The sequence below is a fragment of the Bombus huntii genome, chromosome 4 (genome assembly GCF_024542735.1).
Source record: "Bombus huntii isolate Logan2020A chromosome 4, iyBomHunt1.1, whole genome shotgun sequence".
In the NCBI taxonomy this organism is placed as follows: Eukaryota; Metazoa; Arthropoda; class Insecta; order Hymenoptera; family Apidae; genus Bombus; species Bombus huntii.
Window position 1 is genome coordinate 13640237 of NC_066241.1, and position 25580 is coordinate 13665816.

Genomic DNA, 25580 nt, shown 5'->3' on the forward strand with positions numbered 1-25580 from the left:
GCGTACTCGTAGCGTGTGTATACGCTCCGCGCTGCTGGATTCTCAACGCGGATAAGGTGGAGGGGTTGATCGTGACGGTCGGGGAGTACAACGGTTTGGTGGAAGGAGAGAGATCCATTCGAGGGGGAGGGAGAACGCGAACGAGTTAGAGCAGTGTGGAGCGAAGCACGGAGGGGTTTGGGGGGAAAGCGCACGCTCTAGGCGCTATGACGTAACTCGAGTCATCCTGGATGTACGTGCTACGGGTGGAGGGGAGACGGCGGGGAAACAACGGTGGCGCTGAGAAGAAGTGGGGAGCGCACCATGGAGGGGTGAGAGTGCAAGGGCGCGGTAGTGGGAGCAGTAAACGGAAGGAGGGGAGGATGGCGGTCATTAGTGCTACTGGGACACGGAAGCGAATCCTCGCTACCCTCCCCGCCTCTCCGTGCGGCCCGTTTCGCGACCCGGCACCAGTAACCACCCACTCTTTTCTATTTTCCTCTCGGTCGCTCTGTCGGTTCTCTCACGCTCCCTGTATGTATTTTCCACGCTCGTTCTTCTCTTTCTTCCCTCTCGTGTCTCTCTCCGCTTCGTCTTCCTCCGCGCTCCGTTCCGCTCTTCCTCGCCTCTCCCTCTTTGCCGTGCGACGCCTCGCGCGTCCGTGTATTATCTATATAACGCGAGCGGCCCGGGGGTGCGCCTGCACTCTGCAGCTGCATACAACCCCCTTTTGCAGATCTCTGTGCCAACTACGAGAGAGTACATCTACGAGCACGAACACGATTAGGCCGCGCTCGCGACCTCGTCCTTGCCTGCCAGCCAAGATCGGGGCCGTTACGTTGCCTCGTGTCCGTCTGCTCGTTTCTCCTAGTTCGCTTGCTCGCTCGCTCGCTCGTTCGCCGCGCGCGGTTTCTTTGAAACGGTACGCTTCCGCGGCATGGAATGCGTTGACCCTTTCGTGGTCCACGGCTTTGTGGCCGGGCTCGCTTCGTCGACGATTCCGGCGGGTCACGCTCCACGACCAACCGCTTAACGGACGTGCGGCCTGTTGTAAGCCGATGATGCATAATGTATCGTGAGTCAATGAATTAGGCAAATTATTTCGTATATGAGATTTTTGGAAATTCTGTTTTGTGGGTCGAAATCGTTTTTATATTTTAATAGATTCAATCAATTAGAAGAAGTCATTTAACGCTTTCATACATAGTTTCGAATTTTCTTTCAATTAAATAAGTCGACGGGATCCAAGAATCCCATTAATGGATGTTGTAGTGATTTTTAGATTACATCGACTTACTTAATTGTATCATGGATCATTTAGAAGCCATAATACCAAAGCTCCATCTATTAAATCGAAATAGAAAAATTAGCGGCGGCCGATTGATACTGTGGCCGATAATCGTTCGGTAGCGAGATTTCCATAAGCAGATGCAAAGCAGTCGCGGATACTTCCGTGGGAGGCAAAGATCGATAGGAAGCCGGTCGTCGTGGGATTTAAAGGCCCGTAATTGATTTCCTGCCGGTGGTCGCTGGAATTCCAGGCTGCACGCGCCCTTTACCCTTTCAACGGTGCTCAGGGTTCAGCCTACGCGTGCCTGGGCGTGGCGAGGAATCCTTGCGGCTGAAATCCCGCGGAAGATGCCTGTCGAAGGTCAAACGACGTCCGTCCGCTCGTCTATTCTCACTGTGAAAGATAATCGCATTTCAAAGTGCGCCAATGGCAGCCGAATGAACACCCAGCAATATTGATCAGCTGAACTGGTGTACTGAACTTTGACATTTGATAGAGCCCGGCGAAAGCGGTTGCATGTACTCCGCTAGAGCGTTGGCAGTTTCGTTTTGTACGGAGATTTAGATCGTAGTGATGGAGACGCAAGGGTTGTTCTTTAACCATGCGAAGGTCGAGGCTGATCCCACTGATACATACGAAATATTGTAATAAATATTTTTGAATGACCTCGTAAAGCTTGCTGATGAAGAGCAGCTGGTGTATGATACATCTTTATGTGCTTATTTCTCAAGGCTAGGCATAATACAAGTACTATACTTCTGAGTTATGAATATAGCGGATCTTCTGTTAATTTTGTTATTAAATCGAAGTTCGTATTAAAAGTATCAACAATAATTTTCTTTGTTTCGGTAGAGTTTTGTGACAAAATTTTCTAAGGCAACCGCAGTCTGAGTTAACTCCTTTGTTTACGTTCTTCGTGTCTATGGTAGATTTACTGATTCCAAAGTCTCGGATTGTAGCGTATAGTTCCACCGTTTAGAAGCCATACTAATTAAGATTATACATACAATGAATAGTAGAGGAACGTGATGACATTACCTTACAAGTACTTTTTAATACTTTATATGCATGTTTCTAATGTATTTTCCAAATGTGTCAATATGTACTCTACTTTTGATATTTTACAGATTTTTGCATTCGTGTACATCCTTGTACAATTTTATATATTTACACTTGTCATATATAAACATCCACAATATAACCGTATCCCACCAAACTGTCGCCAGCTTAAACTGCAAACTCTAAGCTCTGCCAATAACTTCGAACATGGTTCGATGGTAAACAGTGTTCTCAGTGAGATACTGTACCACGGAAGACGGCCAAGTTCCGGAATCATAAAACGTAATTGGTAATAAAGGCGGAAGCAGTTAACAACGATGGATTCTCGGTTGATCGAAGACAGAGATTTTGGCTGTTTTTGGTGATAAAGTTTCCGGATGGAATAACCGTTAAGCCGAGTCGAACTAGGGAGAAACGTGGATGGTTTTGGGTCAAGGCTGCGATACTGTCACCCTCGAACGCCTTTGTCCACCCTTCTCAAGGTGATTCCCGTCGTTCGCTGAATCAGGTTGATTCTGAGTTTCCGTCTATTGGCAGACGACGTCCAACCGTCGCCGTCTGTAATTCTATAATTAGGCTCGCGCGTTAATTAGAGAACATCGAACGAAAGTGGGCTGTCCACTTGTGCTTTAGCTCCAAGTTTACCTGCCTTTGCTGATAGGCGAAGTTTCGTTGCTCAACGGGAGAACGTTGCTTTCTACTCGTTTCATCGATCGACCAACGTAGAGTGGACTTGGTTTCTGATTTAGCGGCTTTGTCGGTAAACCAAGATGTGATGAAGATTGAGAAGGGCATTGCTTGATACTCCGTTGAATTAGCCGATGCTATCACGTTACGAAAAATTCGTCTGCTTGTGTACTTATTTTCTTCTAGATAAATTCGAGTGAAATTATTATCGATATGTTTCTTGGAAGTTCCAGATGTCAGGTTTTGAATCTATAAAAATTTATTTGTTTTTTATTTATTGGTCTTTAATATACTGCTATGAACGTTCGACATATAAACAATATTCATCAATATATATAAGTAAATGTACGACATAATTAACGCATAGAATGAAACCAAGTAATGCAAAGTAACACTACATGCAGTATGCGGCGGAATAACATGTACAAGTGGCACATGGAGTGATTCTTTCTTCTACACGAACGTGAAGCGATTATTTACGAAAAAAATGAGAAAAATATATAGGATAGAATCTTTTTATTTCCGATTTAGTTTTTGAGAAAATTGAGTTTGAAAATTTATCAAATACGCTCGAACGTGGCTAATTCTGAATTGAACAGAAGTAAATAATCGAAAATGTAGGATAAAGTTTATTCATAAGACGCTTTGTCTACGAGAAGAATAAATCAGAAATTTTTCCGATACACGTGTATTAGACAAATTTTTGACCAAATATGCTCACACTCTATTTTCTTAAAAATGAAACTTCAAACGGAAAAATTTCTTCTCACATTTTCTGTTTATTTTTACATCTAGGATAACCTCTTATCGATTGTTTACTCATATCCAGTCGGTAATTAGCCAAGTTTAAGCATACTTGACAAGTTTTTAAATTTGATTTTCTTGAAAACGAAGAATTATGCGAAGAAATTTTATTCTACATCTTCTTACTTTTTCCATAAAGGATCGCCTTATATTCGCTCGTTCATGTTATTCGGGCACATCCTGTATAATTACCGAGCTGTAATAGAGTACGATGAACATATGACATACATATAGGAAGGAATTACTAGGAATTATACATAGTAAGAATCTATAGTACGAATTAAACATTATAATCATAACATCTGATATTAAAATATTAAAATTGAAAAATCCTTAGAAAATATAATTGATCAGTGTTTGTACCCAAATGAAAATCAAGATTAATTTTGTCAGAAACATTTGCATACTTTTAGTAGATATTTTTAAAACCAATGTAATTATTATTCTCTATATACTACTTTTTAAATCTACCAATTATCTTCTATTTTCAATATTTGTAACAAACACTCTTTTCTGTTTTAGGTGAGAATTTACGAATTTACAAAAACATTCAACTCTTCTGGTAAAGTATACAATTTGAGATTTTCTAAGCTGTAAGTCAAACATTCGTACTTAGGAAGAAATAATTCTTAATACAATATTTCTAGGGCATCGTATTACCTTTCATTTATATATTCATAGTAATTAGAATTTCCTTCATAGGAAAATGTTATTGTTCTACCTAACACAGACTAAGATACGCTTTATATTCTTCCTTATTATGTAACATTTGAAATGGAACAAAGCTTAAATCGATTGCCAAAATCATTTTAAACTGATTCTCATTGGGAAGCATTGATGCATTGAATTTCCAAAATTTATCGAGATTTTCGAAGAGGAGTTCTGAAAATATCGCACGGTTTACGATAGTTCGCGTAGTATTTGTTACAAGCAACGCATGTCGCAGCGGCGTACGACACTTGCGTGACATCGGTGTGCATGTTCACGAATACGCGAAGAGAGCGTCGCCGATGGAACGTGCAATTTAATTGAAACACGCTCTGTTCATATGCATACGATTAACGTTGGTCGGCGTGCGTGCCTCTCGCGAGCTATTCGCGTGAATAACGGAACGACTAGAAACGGTGCGGTTAACGTGCGTGAAAATTCACGGTGTTCCTTGTACGCTGTTGATTGTTGATTGTATGCTAAACAGCCCGTTGCTTGTGATTTGCTAGACTGTTGGTTACCGCGATGGAAAAAGCTTGTCGGTTTAGAATATCATATGTGTTACGTTTTAACGCGAGTGTGAAGTAATTTAAGCGGGAATTTCTTGAACCATTCTTTTGTTGAACTTTTGTCTCGTGTGATAAATAGCAGTTGCATTCACGATCAAGTTCAATTTTTAGCATAATTTCAGAGTGAAATTGAAGTATGGATTGTTTGGTAGAATATAGCGTAGTATGTATACATAGAACTAACATTCCACTGAATAATGTATGATACTGTTTATTTTGCTGACCTTTCAATATCAGGTATCTTCACCTTTAACTTTTAACTTTTCACATCTAAACTATGCATTTTTTAAAGTAGTTTTAAGGTATTCAATTGCCCGTTATTAGAATATAAATTATAATGGATCTATGTTATTATTCGACGAATGAATGCATGAAAGTTTAATAATTTTCACCTATTTCTCATTGATACATGAAATACTGGTTTGTATAATAACGTAATACTGTTTCTATCTACTACTTCCGGACACTACTATCCAATCCTATCTTGTTGCATCTACTATGCAACTAGGAGCAGTATTTATCTAAATTCCATATTTAATTATTTGGCAGATATGCAGAATAATTCTCCCTCAAATATACAGCAGAATTTAATGATCCTTAATAATGAAACGCGACGCTATAAACTATCCGAATAAATTGACAGTAATAAAATGAAAGATTATTAAATGTGAGTAATACGTTTCATATTTTAAATTGTCTTATTTGTTATTTTAATCTAGACAATTATAGTATTTAGTCACTGAAAAGCTGATTCAAAGAAATGTATATATTAGAAGAGACGCAAGATAAGTGGTTAAAGACGATCATATGCAGCCACTTTTGTACACTATGTGATACGTGATGACCTTCAATTATTCTGCAATTAATGGACTGATCGAAATTCCTTTTACATTTGGAGGAGCTTTTTTTTATCAATATTCTCTCTTTTTTTCTTGCATCTTCTCCAATTCTTTCATCTTGCAATAAATCCATTATATACACGACTGCTTTATTGAAACAAAATTAAAATGAAGTATGCAAATATATATGTTCTATGTGATTAAAATTATTATAAAGAACGCTACTATAAAGAACGCTATACGCTTAGAAAATTGAAATTAAAATTATTACAAAAGAGAATACCATTAGACTATGATGCTTCGTTTATTAATTTACTAAATATTTAAATCCCCAAATGGAGGCTAATAATGAAAAATGAGTCAAATTCTGATGAACTAACATGTAGCTCAACATTTTTTTCAAACAGGAAAATTACTTCAAAGGAGAAACAAATAATTTGCACTATCGATGTTTCGCGAACTAGTAAGATGTCCGTTGAATATTAATTGCCTGCGAATAAACTTCTTATCACGGTCGTCGTGTATTCAATACCTGACCGCGTGTAAATCGTTCGCTCAGACGGGTCCAGGTTAATCTCGAAATTTCCTCTCAGCGAACTTGATCGATCAACGGTACGGAACACGTGTACTGGGAATTTCGGCCATGCAATTATTCTGGGGAAAAGTGCGACCTTGCGAACAGCACCGTTCGCGATAATGCATAGTCGCTTTTCGGTTGACCCATATCCAGTTTCCATAGGTTTCGTTGAAAAGGGAGTTTCTATTACGTTAAATTTACTCAGCGGATCACGAGGAAAAAGAAAAAATCGGCCTTGTACTGTTGGCGAAGGAGCGTGGCATTTTCAACGAAGTGTCGTAGTATCAGGTTACTGGTAATTTAGAGAAGTTTCAAACTGGAAACTTTGCAGTGTATTGAGCAATAAATTTTAATAAATTTGAAGGAAATTTAGTTTAGTAAAACTTATTGTTAGTGAGCTTTCTTTACTGTCTTTTTTGTCTTTCTTTCTTTACTGTTAATTCTGTTGCGTTTCTCGAATTGTTGTGTTTCAATCTTAATCTCGTGTTAACAAATGAAATGACATTTTTATATCGATAAGAATTTCATTTTCAAACTTAAGTGCATTTAATATATCTGTTGTACTTGTGCATTTAGTATGTTAATAACAATTTTATTTCTAAACTTAAGAAATTTTTTACTAATAGGAAAATACAGTTGAGCCGAGAAAATGAAGAACGCAACAAGGTTAAATTAACATAATGATAAAAAATTCTTCTATTGAAAATAGAAATAAATATTAAGAAAGTGAATCTTTATATATTTGGGTATAAGATTGTTTGTATTGTTCATAAATAAGAATGTTTACATTTATAGTAATGTGTTTCGTTGACATAAAGAATAGATGAGGGTTAAGTAAGGTTCATGATATTGAAACAAAATATTAACTGTAGTTGGAGATACGAGCTTTACATAAGAGAGACATACAATGGCTTTTGTTCCATTAAGATAGCATATAGTCGCATAAATTCTGAGAATTAGAGTGAGAAATTGGGTTTCATTCTCGTTACGTACCAATGCTACCTCGAATGATCGTAATCCCTTTTGAAAGCTTGTGTGCATGTACATCGAAGTATCAAAGTTAGTTATATAGGTTCGTAGAACTAGGAAGGTGTAATGAGAAACTGTAGATTATAATAAAACCATCTTCTGTTGAATTAATATTTGTTTTTATTATATTGACATGTAGTTAATTGCTCCAGCATTATCTGAATTTGTTGCAATTAAACATCCCCGTAGCAAGCAAGGAAATTTGAAAATTCTTGTGGTTGCGGTAAGTCAAAGAGACATCGACGCATTGTCTGTCCTTTCTTGAAATATCTTTACACATTAAAATAACACATTAATACTAAGCAGTATATTTTTTAATATCTCTTAACTTAAAAGAAGTAATATATTCTTTCAAGGTTCTCAATAATATATTTCAAAAAAATTAGACACAAGAAAATGTAAAATCCCATGCACGTGTGACATGCTCCACATAAATTCCAAAGCTATTTCTCCTGTCCAAACAGTCTCCATCGTTCCGATCATCCCATTGCTCTCCGCCTTTTCAACCCTCCAAACCAAACACTATTTCCATATTATGCCACCTCCTTTCCTCTGGTTCACAGTCGTTCACTTCTCCCCTTCGACGTTTCACGCTTGTTTCATTACCCAGTTGAAGCCAACTCATCTAAACTGAAAACCCAGAGCCCGAGATCAAATAATCGAAAGCTCCTTATCTCCTTTACCAAACGGTTCACCGTGACCAGGCGAAATTGGCGTGCACACAACCACGCGTTCAGCATCCTGGCACACGATCCCAGCAGACAGATATAAGCTGCCTCTCGAACCGCATGCTTCCGGAGCCAGCACCCATCCCTTACTGCTCGATTTCCTGACCCCTTGTTTCCCTCTGCAGTTTAGGATCCATCGGGACTCCTCTACGGGGCCACGATAAGCGCCCAGAGTTTCGAAACTCATCCCGATCACGACGAAGAGTGCACATTCGAAAGCAATCGTATTGGCGTTCGTCGATGTGCCTCCTCCTCCCTCCGGACGATTATGCGGGTCCGGCCACTAGATGGAAAATAAACGTACTCGACAAGTTCCTGCTAACTTTCAACTCTCCTCGCTGTTTCTTTCCGATTCTGCATTGTATTATTTTTTTCTTGAACATTCTTCCCTTTGAGTTGCATCGTAGTTTGAAGGAAATAGATTTAGCAGTTTGTCATTCGGATCCGTTATATTTTGAATTTTGTAAATTACGTTAATTCGTAGTTGATATTGTCGGTTTATAGATGATCGTTACACTGTGGATTATTATAATTTTATAGTGGCGGATAGAAAATAATTAAAAATCGACACGCGTTTTATCATTTTCATAACAATTGTGTATTCTGTTCGATATATTACATTTATTCGTTGCTTTTGCTTAAAATAAATCCACTTTGTAAAATTATCGTGTCTTCTCGTACTTCTCATTTTACGAACTTTCTTTTGTCTGCCACTGTTCGTGAAATGTGTAAGATGCAGAAACGTTCTTGAGTTTGAACATCGTTATAGTAGACACGTATTCGAAGAAACTAGTGTTTCGATGAACGAAACACGACAAAAAGTTTGAAGACTGCAGCGCATATATTCACAAAAATCTATTTCAGATTTAATTACATTGACGTATTGAGCTCGTTAGAACGTCAATTTATCGGAATACATAATCGATGTAACCTTAGAAGTTAGAGTTACCAAGGTTCAACAGTATTGTCTATAAGAAATTGAAAATGTGATTGATCGGTTAATTCGTCTTCGTCTATTAAAATTTGATAAATTCGCTTTGGCCAACAATCGATAATAATTTCCTATTCGTTCGCGATTTACGTTCCCTTTTTGTATACGCATGATAATCGAGGTCAAAGCGTGTGTCAGGTCCACGTTTTGAGGTATCCAGGAACAGTGCAGCGTATCCAGCTGGGATTTCCAGGACGTCGACGAGCTGAAATGCAGATCCGTCCGTTGTTGCAAAATAATTCGCTTTTCCGTGTCGGTGAAATTGAAGCTTGTTTGGAGCCAACCGAGTTTACGTTGTTAAGGTGTCATATCTTTGATGAATAGTTTGTCACGTTTATCACTAGTGAATAAAATCTGATATTTGATAAAAGAGATATGGGAATACTATTTTTAAATAGTCGAGAGATTTTATATTGTACAAATATTTTCGAATGTGTGTTAGACTGGATTATAATTGTATTGTTTGCGGTGGTTTGAAGTATTTATAAGGTGCACAGTTATTCTCTCTTTCTTTATTTTAAAATGTAGGTTAAAACAATTTTTATATCTGTTAATTCTGTGGAATCAACGTTCCTGTGACAATTTATTTTTCATTTACTTACGAATGAATAGAGCTTAAAATCGGACAATCATAACTTCGATGAATTGTCACGTTTGTCACGAATAGATAGAATCTAGTTGGTGATGAAATTATTTTAAAAACCAGTCTATGTTATACGACAAAGTATCTCTTTTATCTTCGAAAGTGGGTTAATCTTGTGTGACATGTTCTAATTTTTTAAATTACGACCTAGTTCTCTTTTGGAAAGAAACTTCACAGCTTGTTTCCATAGAAATTAAAAAAAAAAAAAGAGAGAAAAAGAGCGAGAAAACAGAAAGATTAAAAATTACAAAATAAGAGAAGTCAATAAGATCTTCCAATTTAAATTCCACGCAAGATGTCCTTCTTTCATATCGGTGAATTACGATCACCAAGAACAAAAAAGCTTTTTCAGATTATAAATCGCCAGAAAGAGTCTATTGGGCAAACACCATATCATCGAGCATAGCGAGTGGCACATGATCGTATGTTGGTCGTTGTACACGCGTACATACTAACGAGATATTTCATAACGGCAGATTAGCGGGTTCCATAGTCCCCGTGGCGGCAATTAATCCCGAGGCTACGAGCGGGTGCAGCCGCGAGCACGAACAATTTACTGTGCCCCCGAAATTAATTTCACTCGTTCGACATCGACGCTTCGTAGAAATCGCTTTGTGGCCTTTTTCCCTTCTCCGAATTGGAGATTGAAAACCACATTTTTTGCTTTTGCCATTTGAATTCGGATCCACCTTCCGTTCAATGGTACACGATATCGGCGACGCGTGCTTCTTTTAGTAGACAGGAAATAAACGTGAACGTATAAATTTCGTTCGTCTGAAATTCTGGTCAAACAGTTTTTCGTACGCGTGAATGAAACTCGAAATGAAGTTTCAATTTCACTAAAGCGATTTCCATTCTCTTTGGTTTTGGCTCCTGTTCGACACTGATGGTTTTTGTCGAACGTCGGTTCTAAAATTTGTGTCAGTTCTAATATAATAGCAAAGTATTACGTCGTTCTGGTAATTTATTTCGTGGCTCATATGTATTTGTTACGTATATTATTTAACATCATATTATATATCATCATAAAATTTAGAATGAAAATATAATGTTAAATAGCTGTCTAACAAATACATAGGAACCATGTAAAAGCCAAATAATATCAACTTTATCAATTGTAATTATTCGGTTTATGAAAGATTAAATAAAAGTCATATCTATATTAGTATAATTAAAATTAAGAACTTTACCAGAAGTGGATCAGTTTGACTTCTGAGTGGTTCGTAGTGAAACTTCGTAGTAAAATTGAAAAATATTAGTATGGTAATATCGTTAAAAGATAACAGAGAAAATACGATAAAAGTCACAAGGATAAAAATGTTTTAACGACAAAAATTCATGAAAATAAAAAATCAGGCTCAGTCAAAACGATATTTCATTTTCACATGCTTTTTCGCTCAATTTTAAATTAATCTCACATCAAACAGGATTAATTCGCAACAACATTTTATTCAGACTCCTGCTGGAATTCTATCGTCTATTCTTATACACCTCAGCTAGAATCGACTCGTTATTTTAATCCGTAAATGACGTCAAAACCGTCGACCATTGTTCGATACTCATTCGGAGCGAACGGCAATTTTATTCAAATTGGTGCAAATCGTTCCCGTGGAAACATGACACACGTCAGATCATAAAATGTCGCTGTGTTCGCGACCCCTTCGACTTCAACCCTTTTCCCTCCTGTCACATTTAATTATCCCGGCCATTTACGTAACCCAATTCCCCAGTAAATTATTGCAGGGCCACCTGTTAAATCACGTATACGGGAATGCTTAATTGTGCCTTCACCGCGGTGAATAAATCAGGCGATTAAAAGAACGAGAAAACGAGCTGGAGAACAGGGAATCATGAGTAACTCATCCTCTGCGAAGTCCTGGAATTTATTTGGATCGCAAAATACGTTCTATATTTTGTTATTAGATTATAACATCAGAGAAAAAGTTTCGTGAAAATTCTTTAATTTCTTCAATCTTTAGATCTTCTTCGAAATGATTTTTATTGCAAAGTGAGGTATCGAATATATGTAGACGTATAGATTACGTCATGTCGTTTCCTATAAGTTGCAATTACGGTTTTAATAGTGGTTTTACTTTTTCTTTATTTAATATACTGATATATTAGACTAAAACTTGATCAAAACTATTATTATACAGAATAATATAATTTTCTATTGCCTGTAACTTGGTTATATAAACTGAATGTAATATAGGAACAAATGCAGTAATATACAGTAATGTAATAGATTAGATAAATATCATTGGATCGAGGCTATTATCATACAAAATAATATAACTTTCTGCCACTTGATTAAACAGAATACATACGAACTGAATTGTAGAAGGTACGTGAAACAAATATGATCCTTAACGAGATACCTTCATTTATGGAGCTTCTTTTCAAAACGTATACGCGTCTAACAACAGTATTCTTTGCTGAGTACGCTGATCAGAGAGCAGCCTCTGTTCTTTAGGGTAGCAGAGATTGTTTCGTACGGAATGTTCTCTTTGTTCAGGAAAAGTGGAGCGTCGTGTTCTATGGATCAGCGAAGATTCGTGATTTTGCTACGGGCATGTTGTTCAACTTTGTGGTTTCTCCAGCGTCATCATTTCTGAAATTCGGGACATCTCGTTCCATGAGTCTTTCAGTTCTTCAACGTACACCTTCCATAAATCATCCTTGTTGTGGAATTCGTTGAGAAAAATAGAACGCTTTGTTCGTTTTTTAGTATTTTTCAAATTCTTTAACACTGAAACTACCTAAATCTGGGAAATCCTTAGGAATTTATTAAAACCTTCGATATTATTGTTTGGTTTATAACCTTGAGCTAAGAAGCATTCGTAAATTCTGATAAATAATAGAATTTTTCCTTTTTCCTTCTTTCTGCTCTACACCTGTTTCTTAATTATTGACTTATTTATGTATTCATGCATATGTATATATTTATTATATTTTTGCAAATATTTTGGCATTCGTGTTGCTACTTTTTACATTAAATTTGTTTTTCTTTGATTCCGCTCTTTATAAATGATTGTTCAAGTCATGAAGTTACACGATGATCTCATGTAACCCAGTTTAGTTCTCTTTTCAATTTTGTTTAAATTACATCTAATTCGTGAAATAATTTTTTTCAGTCTCTTGACATGAAATTTTCAGCTCGTCGATAATTTATTGTTAATATACTATTATTTATTATTGGAGATTTATATCTGCAGTCACGTAGGTTTCATTTATACGTGGTATACAGATTACACGAATTTATATTTAAACATGAGCAGAGACAGATTACCCTATATTTCAAACAAGCTATAATTGGCAACCGGGAAACCAAAATTCGTCGAGCCTCCTTCGGCCAGATTTAATCCAGGAATTGCCGTTTCCGTAGCCACATCAAACGGACTCGTTCCCGCGTAGCAAACCCATTTAATTAATGAATTAATTATCGCGAACCGGTGTAATAACGACCATTAGTCCGTGACTCAAAGCTTCTCAATTATTTACGTCATTTTCATAGAACGATTGTTAAGACGTCGAGCATACACTTAATATTTCATTACAAAAAATCCCCAGCTGAAGTTCAACGTGACTGAGACATGATATTCCTATTATGAATATGAAATATGTATATTTTATGAATATCGTTAAAATTCTTCATTATTAATTTAAGGAAAAGAACTAAGTTTTAATTTTAAATCTGAATCGATACCACAGATAAAAATTCGCCTAATCCGCCATCTGCATACTGGGTCGTTTTCAAACAGTAATTTTAAGTAATTTCTTATTCTTCCCTAATTTTTGGTTGAATTTTGCTTCGCTTAAAAAGACCGAGGTAGCATGTTACAATAAAAATTAACGGATGATATTCTAGAAACTTGGGAGAGTATTCGAGAATTTTGGGGGATTTTAAACCCCAGAAGTCTAAGAAAGAATTGCATAGACTTAAACGACCAAGTATGCGGGAAACGCCATTAAAAATAAGTTTACGGTTAGAAGGTGAAATTAAAAATTATAGTATATGGTTTATACTATATTATTCTATTAGTTAAATTGTCTACTTATCGTTCTTCTATTAATAAATGCGTGTTTTAGTTGGCATATAATTGGCACGATCGCTGCTATTTCAAATATTAATATACGCAACGAATGATAAAATTGCAATACATTGAAAGTATTAAAATTTGTACATTATTGCAGAATATTATTATAGAAATATTCCAGTTTCTCATAATTCGATTCTCGCTACTCTTTCTCAAAAATTTAATCAGAATTTCATTATCTATTCTATGACTAATTTCAAATAATATCCACCGTTGCTGTATTGTATCTGCATGCAATACTTTAACATCGAAATCAGGTTACAAAGCTTCATTAGCCTGTAGATGCGATTAATCGTTTCCACGCTTCTGCATTCCTTTATCTCCGGAATAAATAATTTCTCGCACGGCAGATGAACCGTGCGATCGGAAAGTAATAAAAGGGAACTTCCCAGATGCTAATTACTTGGAAATCGTTAGGCGACGAAGGGACCGACGGCGTTGCATCGCTTAAAGTCCCTCGGAACTTTATTATATTAGGATGAATCGGCGAACCGTGAGATAGTTAAGTAAAGTAGAGTTTAATGTGCTGAAAGGTTTAAACGGCGGCGAAGTGTGGACGGTGAGCTAGTGCTTCTTTCGACCCGAATAACGATTCCATAGTCCACGTTCTCTATTATTAAATCGTTGGATAAAGGAATCCTGTTCTCTGCAATCGGCCAAGCACGCCGATGTTCCAACAAAGAGGATACAAAATTCAATAATAAAACGAATTCTGTGAAATTTTCTTAATCATTTGTGATAAAAGAAGCGAACATACGCACGCATTTTCACATATTTATTTCTTAGTAACTATTGCTTCTTTAGAATTCTGAGAATGTTTTAACAATTTTCATTTCTAAAGGATTAACCTTGCACGTTAGATAGAATATTACGGCAAGCACATAAACGATACATCGAGTAAAATACTTACTGTTCCACTGATATTTGCGATAATTGCACGTAAGTGGCTATAGTGAATGAAATAAATAGATATAAGCTAAATTAAATTGTAACAGAATCGTACATTAAAATAAAATTTCAAGTCGTGGATAGCAGGGTCAAAATAATCCTCCTTGTTCACTTATTTCGCTCTTTTGCTGGTAACAATCGCAGTAACTCCGCGAGTGAAAACAGAATAAATTCCAGAAACTTCATGTATCGAATAATTTCCCAATTCACAATCCTATCTTACGGGCCCCTGTTCCACGAGATTCCTCAATTATTCATGACAAAAGATCCCAACAACAGTCAGCCTGCAACCTAAATAATGCATTAACAAAGAGGCCGAAGAAAAGATGGAGCAACAATCAATTTTCAATGAAAATCACAGCGCTCCTTATCCGTCTGAAACAAGTGTAAACCCGGTCCTGGCGACAGGTCGCTTTGTTTATCGCAAGAGCCGACGCACCAGACCATTTCAGCTTATCCACCCCCTCGTTGTCCCAACCCCCCGACCGTTCCGGACGCAGCGTTCGCGAACAAACGATACTCTTTCTGCCTGGCGGGACACGGCACATTCGTGAGTATGAAAAAGAATTGCCACCCCCCGCCCTCACCGTGCTACCCTCGCCCAACGGTAACAAGAGCTTAATCTCTGCAGCTTTTCTCCCTTCCCGAAAGCTACGATGGAGACTCGGCGTTTGTACGCGCACACTGTAGCGGACGATTCACGCAACCGACGTCGGATTATACCCCTTTTTCAGTCGAAGATAGGGAGGGAGAGGGAGGTGGAAACGGGAACAGAGAGCGGGCTGAATGGTTTAGCGAAGTTTAACGCTTCGCGGTATCACTATTTTCTTCGATTTTTCATCGTCTTTCTCCAACTCTTTCACGGTAAATCGGTAAAATGGTATTTTTTGAACTTTTCGCTTAGGTCTTGTTTGTTTTTCGTTATCATAGCTCAAACTTAAGCGAGTGGCTCGCAATTTCAATGGGAGAGTAGTTTTCAAGTTATTTCGATAGCCTCGAGGGTTTTCGAAGATCTTTGAAGATATTTGACTTTCTCTTTTGGCATTGCAGTGCGGAGCTTTGAGTTTGGGACTCAATGTATTCAAAACAATCGTACATGCAATTTTTATAATGAATGCTGCAGTACAGTTTCACTATCGATGCCTTTAGTGCCGATTGTAATCAACCTTAACGAGAACTATAGAATTTTCAAAACCTAGAAGCAAAAATTTCTATTATACCAGTAATAAAAGATGGGGCCAACGAGTTATCAATTTAAATCGTTTCTTAGGAGTTTTATTGAGAATAACAAATATTTCTGACGAATCCAAACGAGAACTATATTCTAAATAATATTCCCAAAACCCGGAAACAACTATTAAATTTTGTATAATTCTAGAAAATTACACAATTTTAGAAAATTATACGATTTTTACAGTGAATAATTCCAATTTCACGCGTAATTATCAGAGTTTCCATACAGTGGCCCCATAAAGCTCCGAAAATCGAAATCATATTTTCTTCCTTCCCCATCAACTCGCCATTTCTTTTACGCGAGATCGCATCCCTCTGGAATCCCTGCCTAAGACCTTCATTCGTCAAAAGAAAAAGCTTCAGAAAGAGGCCCGTCGAAGGTTGCCGATGTGATCGTGAAAAGAACACGCGGACGTGAATCGACGAGCAGGATCTTATCCTTTCGGATATTATTAATCCATGCCAGCAGCGGGTTCAACCCTTTCGCAGAAAGGATTATCCCGGTAATGCAGCTTCTTCCGTTAGTCCGTCACGGTTCTTCTCCGCCGTTTCTTTCCAGTTGGATCTCGCTCGGAGGGATGATGAAAACGCCCCGTTGAGTTGCCGCTGCGCGCACCCCCTAACAACGACGACGAGGGAGGGCTGAGAAGGGGATATAGGGGTGGCGTTCGCGTGATACGTAGAAAGCACGCTCGCCTACTACCACGAATTAGGTCACGAGCCAGCTGCGGGGCACGCGGAGAAAAATACCAACGGGCTACGAGAATGACGAGGGATGGCGGGGGTGGCGTACATCGATCGCGATTGTCCCACGAGCTCGACTTTTGCCAGGTCGCCGGCGAGGGTGGTAGTAAACAAGCGTGGAGACGACCTGCCTTTGTTAAAGAGAAGGACTCGTTACTTCTCGTTCTCCATTGCCTCTGTTTTTATTCTTTTCTCGTTTTGTTTCTTTTCGCCTTTATTATTTTGATGTTGTTCCGATTCGTTTTGTTACAGTCGTTCGTGCTTTCGAATAGGTGTAAGGATATTTTCTTTGAGTTAGGAAAACGATTGCGGCAGGAGTTTGTAAGGAGGGTTGTTTGTGGTTCGATTGCTGTGTAGGGTAGTTTTCCAGAATTGTTATACGGGGAATGGAAAATTATACGTTTCGGATTTATACGTTTTAGATTTATACGTTTGAGGTTTTGCTATTGAGAGTTAGGAAGTTGTGTTAGGCAAGCAAGTTATTATTATTATTTATAACATATAATGGAAAGGAATATGTACATAATTATTATTTGAAATATTAGTATTTAATAGTGTACTGTAACATATTCTATATTGTACTTCGTGGTATTGTGTTTTTAATATCGCAGGTGGTATTGCTACTCGTATTTCTGGCACTCGATACTATGTTAAATTAATTAATGCTGTATTTTCAATGACCGAAATGTTGTTACTATACATACTATAGTATTCTGTATACCGTTTACTACTGCGCTGGTATTGTATTTTTAACGCTGAAAACACTATTCTAAATTCCAGTATTTGCGTTTTACCGCTTTGTTTGATGAAGTTATTAGATTTTTGGTAAAAAGAACAGGCGTGACGATAGTGCAACGTTTTCCGTGATACATTTTCGGTTTTATCAGTTTTTAACGGAGTCGACGCAGTTTGCCTGCGAGGTGATAAATATAAAAGTAGGATAAACTCGGGCTTTGTTTCGCCTCGTTTTATCATTTTTTAATCGTGTCGCGATATCTTTCACGAGTGCGCCGATGAAGCCAAATAGGTATTTGCTTTTCATTATATTCTTATGGCAATTTTGTACATCGTAAATATGCCAATAAAAGTGGGTGGTCCTTTTTGTGACGCGCATTTTATTTACCTGCCGTTCATAGTCTTTTTATATTTACTGATAAGAGTGGCCATTCGCCAGCCACTCGCTAAAATGGAACATAAACGCCCACCTATACAAGCAATCACAGATGACATTCATATATTTTTTTATGCTTTTTAGGATCGTTTGCTTCCCCCGTGTTATGATTCAAGTGACCTTTTCGTTTCGAGTGTCGAATTTGTACTAATCCCCCAGGTATAGTACGCTGTTCGAGTTAAATTAGTTGAGCACTCCGTTGAAGATGCACTCTCGAGATTACAAAGCGTGCTATAATTAACGTTAAATGTTTCAGCTGCCGCTAAATTTGTTTAAATGTCAATCGTTCCTGACATTACTCCTCCTAAAACCATATTTGGTTCTAAAACCAAAAACGATATAAACAAATGGATGTTCCCTGATTCATTGTGAGTTTTCATTTCAATTTCACGTTAAAGTCGTCTCCAAGTCATTCAAAGTCTTTTTACTTGCCGAAATGAGAACGAGTTTGAATCCTAAACGTAGGTGATTAATATAAAATAAATACAAGTTACATTTTAAAATGTTGAACAGATCTCTGCCCAAATTCTATTTCATTAATTGTGTTTATAAGAGTATGAATTCGCATAAAAATATTTATTCTTCCTCTATTACAATATTCTATTTGACACATTTTTCATCGCTTTATCCCAACACATTCTATTTTAAACCATTCAACCAATGATTGAAATCCAAAGTAAAATTCGCATCCAGCTCAAAGCTTCTTCCACCAAATCGATTCCCGCCTCGATTATTCGAAAATCATCCGAAACTTCGATGTTTTTCGAGCCGGATTCAGGTCAAGAGAAGCATTTCCCCGAAGCATGTTCGCGTGACGATAAAGCAAACGAAAAATTCGCTCGGCCAATCGAGTTCAGAATGAAAGGCGATGCAACGGATTCAGAGAAACTTCTGCAAGATTGCGTGACTTCCTTGCAACGCGTATGTGTGTCGATTCAGAGTGAGGTGGTCTGGTCATGATTTCGCGGTGGTAACGTTCATAAAAGATCTCGACGAATCGGCCGGAATCCGAGCTTTCGAATCTTCGTCTTTTACTAAGTCATAATATCGACAATGCGCCGGAACGAGCTGGAATATCGATTCTCTATCCTGAATGGATCATTTCTCCCGAGGGAAGATGGTGCAATTTGCGTCACGAGACCCGGGGCACGTTTATTTTGCGTGTTCCCGCTAGAGCAGCTTTATGGTCGCGTATCACTTAGTTTAGAGACGAGCTGACGGAAGAGAATCGTCTCGATAGTCTTGGCATAGGCGTAAGCGGGTTGAGAAGCCACGTCGGCTCTGAACGGGGGATGAACTAATAAAAGTCGACAAGAAGAATTTCACCTGGAATGAGAACGTTATGTTAAACGTTTTCATTTATCTCTGGCTGGCTACCGAGTAAGGCAGAAGGTGGAAGAATTTTTCTTCCTATTTTTTTGCAGGTTACTTTATGGAGGAGCAGTTGGTGCTGGTTGTATCCTTCGCTATGGCGCTCGAAGTAATTACTTCGAGTACTCTGTAACGAATAACAGTGATAACTATTTGAAATTTATTTGTTTCGAATAACGAACAATAGCATAGGGCAAAGGAATGAAATTGGCCATATGCCAGTAATACGTGGGTCTGTTCCAAATTAGTCATAATCTGCTATCATTGCTCTAAAAATTTAGAGTTATAAACTTTTTTGGCTCACCAAGAGACGAACGATGAAATAATGAAGAAGTTGTACGAATGTGATATTATTAGAAGGTAATTTATCTGTTATTTTATTAAGACACAAAAAGTCTACTAAAATAGCAAACATTTTACAAAATTCCGTCAAAAAAATTGTAAACGCGACCAAAATTGTTGTAATTTAAACATCATAGAAATATCATAGTGATCTTTAAGAAGAGCTTAAATTATTATTCTTAAACGGTAATTAAAAGCAAGCAGATCTGGGAGAGAGAACATAAAGCAGTTGATAATCAAACATATTTTCTCTGCATATCTTTCTAATGCAATAGTAAAGATGAACAAAGGTATTTCACGATTATTAAGCTTTACAATTACTCAATATTCATAGAAACTATATCTTTTTAGTTTATTCTTAAATCTACCCTTTTATATTGTACGTTACTGTGAACACAATAAAATCTTCGCAAGATTATCTATTTATGTGATCTTTAAATACTGTCAGCTACGCATCAATCTCCTTTGCAATCAAATTCATAACAGTTCCATTAGCATTTTCATATAGAATGATAGACGACTGTCAACGCTGAAGACCTCAATGAGTATTGAAAGAAATCACGCGATACGCGACAGAAACGAACGCAAGCAGCATACGAACAAGAACGTGGAGGTAAACCGTGAACTAAGTCCGAACGTTACGTGTGCAACGAAACGTAAGTAGACTACAATAGATTGCCAGATTGGTCTAGAAACTCCGTAATGCTGAAAACGCAGGCACCGTGAGCGTGTGTGAAAGAAGCTGGCGGAAGACGTGAACGAGGGCGAAAGGAAAGGTGGCTGAAAAGCGAATGAAAAGTATAAAATGCGACAAAGGAGGCAATGTTGGAGCAGCTCATCAGCGTTCGCCCAGAGAACGAAATTTTTTTGTCTTTGTCGAGATGCTGCTTATTTAAAGTCAGCGCTCCTTTACAATTGCAGCGTAAAAAAAGAACTGAAATTTTGCTCGTTCCCAGGCGTATCTTTAACGTATAAGCATTGTAATACGTGTTTTTGTTTTAACGACTCTTAGTTCTTGTAGTAGGTGCTTTGCCTTTTCTTTCGTTCCCATATTGAAATATCGTGCTCGAGAGATTTCGAGGTCAGAAGTTGATGTTTCAGTGAAAAATGTTCTAACCTTGCTATGGCAGTGGTAATTATTAGGCAATTTTTTAAATGAATCACGAGATGTTAAATTATAATTGTGAACATTGAATATCGTATCTTAGTTATAATGCATATAGTTTTAACTTAAATTCGACTTTATAGAAACATTTGAAATAGCCATTATCGAAACAATTGTTTCGTCGTACGTACTTTTTCTGGTTAAAATGTGGATTAATGGAAGCATTTAGCGACTTAATCTTGAAAATGAGACATACGAGTTTAATGTAAATTAGTACGTACGTATCTACGAATCTGCATCTACAGATCAGACGAAAGGTAATTAGAGCATATTTCTTGCCCTTGCATCGTCTCACTAGAAAACTTTCTAACGATGTACAGTATCAAACACCTAATCACTCATGTCCTCAAATTTTGTAATCATTCATCCATTCACCCTTAACGATCTTACCAAACTAAACAATCTATACCTTCTAATTCATTCAATGTTTCCAATGTGCACCTACTATGAAACTCGCATATCAATAGCTACATTCAAATCTGTCGATCATTCATTCATTCATCTATTCGTGTTTATCAGACAAGACTCAAAAATCCAACTTACTCGACACTCCAATAACTACAACACTTACATGTCAATAGCTGAATGCACGTCTGTAATCAAATATGTTTATACACCAGAGAATTCTTATATTCTAACAACATAGCAAATCATCTTATAACATTTACATATAAATAACAATATCCAACGTGCTTTACTCGCCAGCTTACGAATTGAAAGAGGGGATAACCAGGCAAAAGGCCAATATCGTCGTTCTTATTACCTTAAAGAAACTCGTAGGCTGCTCTTCGAGAGGAGGAGCGACACGCTGCCGTAGTTTCGCATTTACGATTATTATAATGGCGACCGGTGGGCTCCATTACCAGGATAGCCAGGCGCGTTCCTGGTTTCCACCATTAGGCCCCTTCTTCTTCTTCCTCTGCGTTTTCTCGCCCAGTCCGCGTCCGCTTTCTTTTCTTTAGAAACGATCTCTATAATAAACCGGCCACGCTAAAACGCCGCTATAAGCGGCCCTCCTAATATCGCGGTGACTTTGCCAGATGGTATTAATAACGTGCCTTTAGTATTCATGGCTTTAGCTCCCCCTTTTCAGCCGCTGGATAATCGTTGAACCCCTCCAGAATGCTCCTTTCCAGGCGGACTTTGTCTTCGGTCCCCCCATCAAGACGTTTTCTTTCCACAAGACAATGATCTGGATTTGTTCCTCGTGGATGATTCGCGGACCCCTGGTTTTGATTTTAGTGGTTCGCTGTAAGGGTTGTACGATAAGGATTTTTGGGGTGGATGGCGATTAAGACTTTATTACAGAGATAATTTTTGAAGAAAGCTGCGTGGATTAGGGTGAACGATGCACGAGCGTTTTTCGATTGTTAGACGTAATTAGGGTCGTTGAACAATGGATCTTTGACTATATCTGTTTGTATGAATTGTGACTTAGAACGTATTTGAAGAATTTTTAATTTGAGTAGAAAGTTTCTATTTCTTTAGGAACATTCCACTGAAACGTGGTAGAAGTGGAACGCTTGATTAATATAATTTTTCAGGTTTGAGTAACTCTAATACTAAGAACATGTTTTGTACAAAAGTAATCGATGAAATGATATTAAACGATGAATTATCCGTAAAATTCCTACAAAATTTAACAGTTTGAAGTGTCTATGAAGATTATAGGGGATATTAAGCTTCAATAGCAGTATTGATATGAAATTGTTAAATGTTATTGGTCACTGTAATAAATTGTCCAATATATGTGTATATTAAATATTCTAATATTGTGCCTTATAACGAGATGAAATATTTTGCTAATTGTTATTTTATATCGTACGTATTGAGATTGCACGTGACAACTGTAACGACGTTAGATGTGAAACAATAATGCCAACCATACTATCAAATTTGCAAAATATTAAACGATGTAATATTACTGGCTTAATTACGTTGCCTCCAATAATATTTAATCTTGATCAATAATATTGCATAATATTGTGCAATTATACGTATTGCTCGGCAATGAATATTTTTTCGTCGTTTCATTTAAAATGAAAATTGATAATAATGCAATATGCATTAAATAAATTATGCATTAATAAAATTAACAAACATGACGTTTTTCTAATTTCTTTGAATTTTGTTATTGATAAACCTGAAATGAAATTTAAATAGAAATTTATCTTATCTATCAAATACGTAATAAATACTTTATTTTGGATATTTTACTTATTCTTGCATATTTATATTGTTATATGTATGTGTGTGTGTATTTATTTATATTGTATGGATTTTTGCAACTTCAAATTATTCATAAATGCATAGAAATTCGCAGTCTAGTTATTAGGAACTTTCCCATGATTCCCAGTTTCATTTATGAAAAGAATCTTCCATTTGTTATAATATAACATTTTAAATACACCGCCAATCTCCACTGGAACACAATCAGAATCATCCAACATGTACTTTTTTAATAAATTTATTTTTCCATTACTTTTCCATCAAACGCAGGCGAATTTCCAGCGAAGCCACCCCCTTCTGCCCGTATCGCGTCGCGTAAAACAGAACGAAACCAAATAAAAGAAATGGCAACAAACCAAACACGGGCAAAAAAAAAAAAAAATAAAGCAAGGGAGAAAAAGGAAATTCGTACAATTTTTCACAAGAGAGATCGAACGAATACACCAAGGGAAGCGGGGGCGATACCGGTCGGTTGTCGATTGGATTCAACAATCGAGGCGATCGCATCGCTGCCCGAAAGTAAATAAACGCGCGATAAAACGAGCGCGTGTATCGCCAGCGAATAATGTTATCGGTGATCGTGCAGCGGCCGCGTTTGAACGAGTCGCCTGTAGATTAATTGGCAAACTTCCGGTATGGCGCTTCCAACCCGCGGCACCAAGTGCGACCGGTTTAGTTATGCGCATAACGGATGCACACGGGCGCAGTTTCTGCGTGCAAATGAAGCGGCGACTATTCGACCACCCACGCTCGTTCGTTCGAATAAAATATGGAAAATTCCGCCCTCGTTATCCTACACCACTATTCCAGATTTCTTTCTTCGTACTGAGTTTCATTTTATCGATTATTCATCCGTTGTTGCTTGTCAGTAGGATTAATGGTTTTAATTTATTCGAGTTTTTCGCACAGTTCGAGGATGAGAGAGGAGAAGAAATCCTGAGGTGGTGAGCATTGTAGTTCGAAGTTTTTGCGGACAGAAGCTTCTGTTAGAGTTAAGGAAGTTTTGTTAGTTCCTAGATATTGCTGGCGATCTATACGCATAATTTTCTTTGTTTCTAAAATAAAGGAGTCGCTATACATATAATCGAATATAACGTTTTATTTTAATTTGGATACTAGGAATCAAGGTGGAGTAATTTTACTATTTAATATCAGTGCAGCGATACAATAAAACAGTTGCTGGTAAGCGTTATGAGTAATAAGATGAATATGAAATTTTTAATAACAGTTAATAACAGCAAATAATACTGAAATATTTCTTTGGGGTAGTTTCGAAGGAGTTTGGTAATCGACATTAGACCTGAATGATTTGTTTGCATTAATTATATGAAAAACGATGACCGTTCATAATGTGACACAGAAGTCAAGCTATATATAAATCCTTGTGAAACTCGTTCGCATTTCGTAAACATTCCGCCTAAAAATACGAAAGGTCTTGTCCTTGCCGGCTCTTTAAAATGTGCAAGTGAAAGTGTCTAACCTTGGTCAAGGAGACGATCCGTTTGAATTGACCGTCGAGCAATCTTCCTGCCTGCAAGCCTTTCCTCTCCGCGGGGTGAAAGTTAAAATTCCAAAGGGCTGGAAATTACCGTCTCAACGGGGATGAATATTTCACGTCGCGTTAGATTACATTCGGCTCGAGGGGTTAAATCCCGAGTCGAAGGGCATGGCGGTTCGTATTTTCCCGCTGCGGTACGATGGTCGACGACGACCTTGCCACCCTTCCGAAATACGTTTAAAAATCGGCTGCTCGACAGTTCCAGAAGAGAAGAGCCAGCTTTACGCTGTGCTCGAATCGATAAATGGGGTTGCATCCTCACCCCTTGTCCTTCCACCCTTTCGTTCCCCTCGTTTCTACCACCTCCGGACACCCTTAAGAACCAGAACGTGAGATGACGGTTAAAGGTCAAGGCCGGGCTATTTCCTGCACGACCGAACCTCGAATCTGTCGGGCTACGAAGGTCCGCCGAGAAAACTGGGGATGAAACTGCGTGGGCACGCGGGACACGCTACTGAAAACGATGTGATGAACGAAGTCGTTCGATATCGATCGGTTTGGAAAACCCCTTTGAGGCATTTTTTCTTTCTGATGCGTTTGGGGAATAAAGGAAAATACGTGATATTTTTTGTTGTTTGTTATTTTTGCTGATACGATTGGGAGTTGGTATGGTTTCTAGTCTGGTAGGTTTAGTGGAGTTAATGGGTGTTCGGGGAATGATATCGAAATTGACGGATGTTGGATTGGTTTATATTTAGTTGTTGATAGTGTATTTTTTAACGGTATTGTTAAAAATTATTATTTATAGTGGATATCGTAATGGGGTGGATTCGAAATTTGGTTGTCCTATGAAACTGGTGCATGTTGAATTTCATTTG

General features: G+C 37.6%; 1 long non-coding RNA gene across 2 annotated transcripts; it reads left to right on the forward strand.

Moving 5' to 3' along the window:
• The first annotated feature begins 109 nt into the window (after nucleotides 1-109).
• LOC126864466 (uncharacterized) lies at nucleotides 110-23137 on the forward strand. 2 transcript variants are annotated; one of them, XR_007689191.1, is made up of 3 exons: nucleotides 110-2811; nucleotides 4343-15813; nucleotides 16000-23137. It is a non-coding gene; the product is annotated as an uncharacterized LOC126864466 (long non-coding RNA). The 2 variants fall into 2 exon arrangements; XR_007689192.1 differs by having other exon boundaries at nucleotides 4343-15499; nucleotides 15581-23137.
• Nucleotides 23138-25580: the final 2443 nt, after the last annotated feature.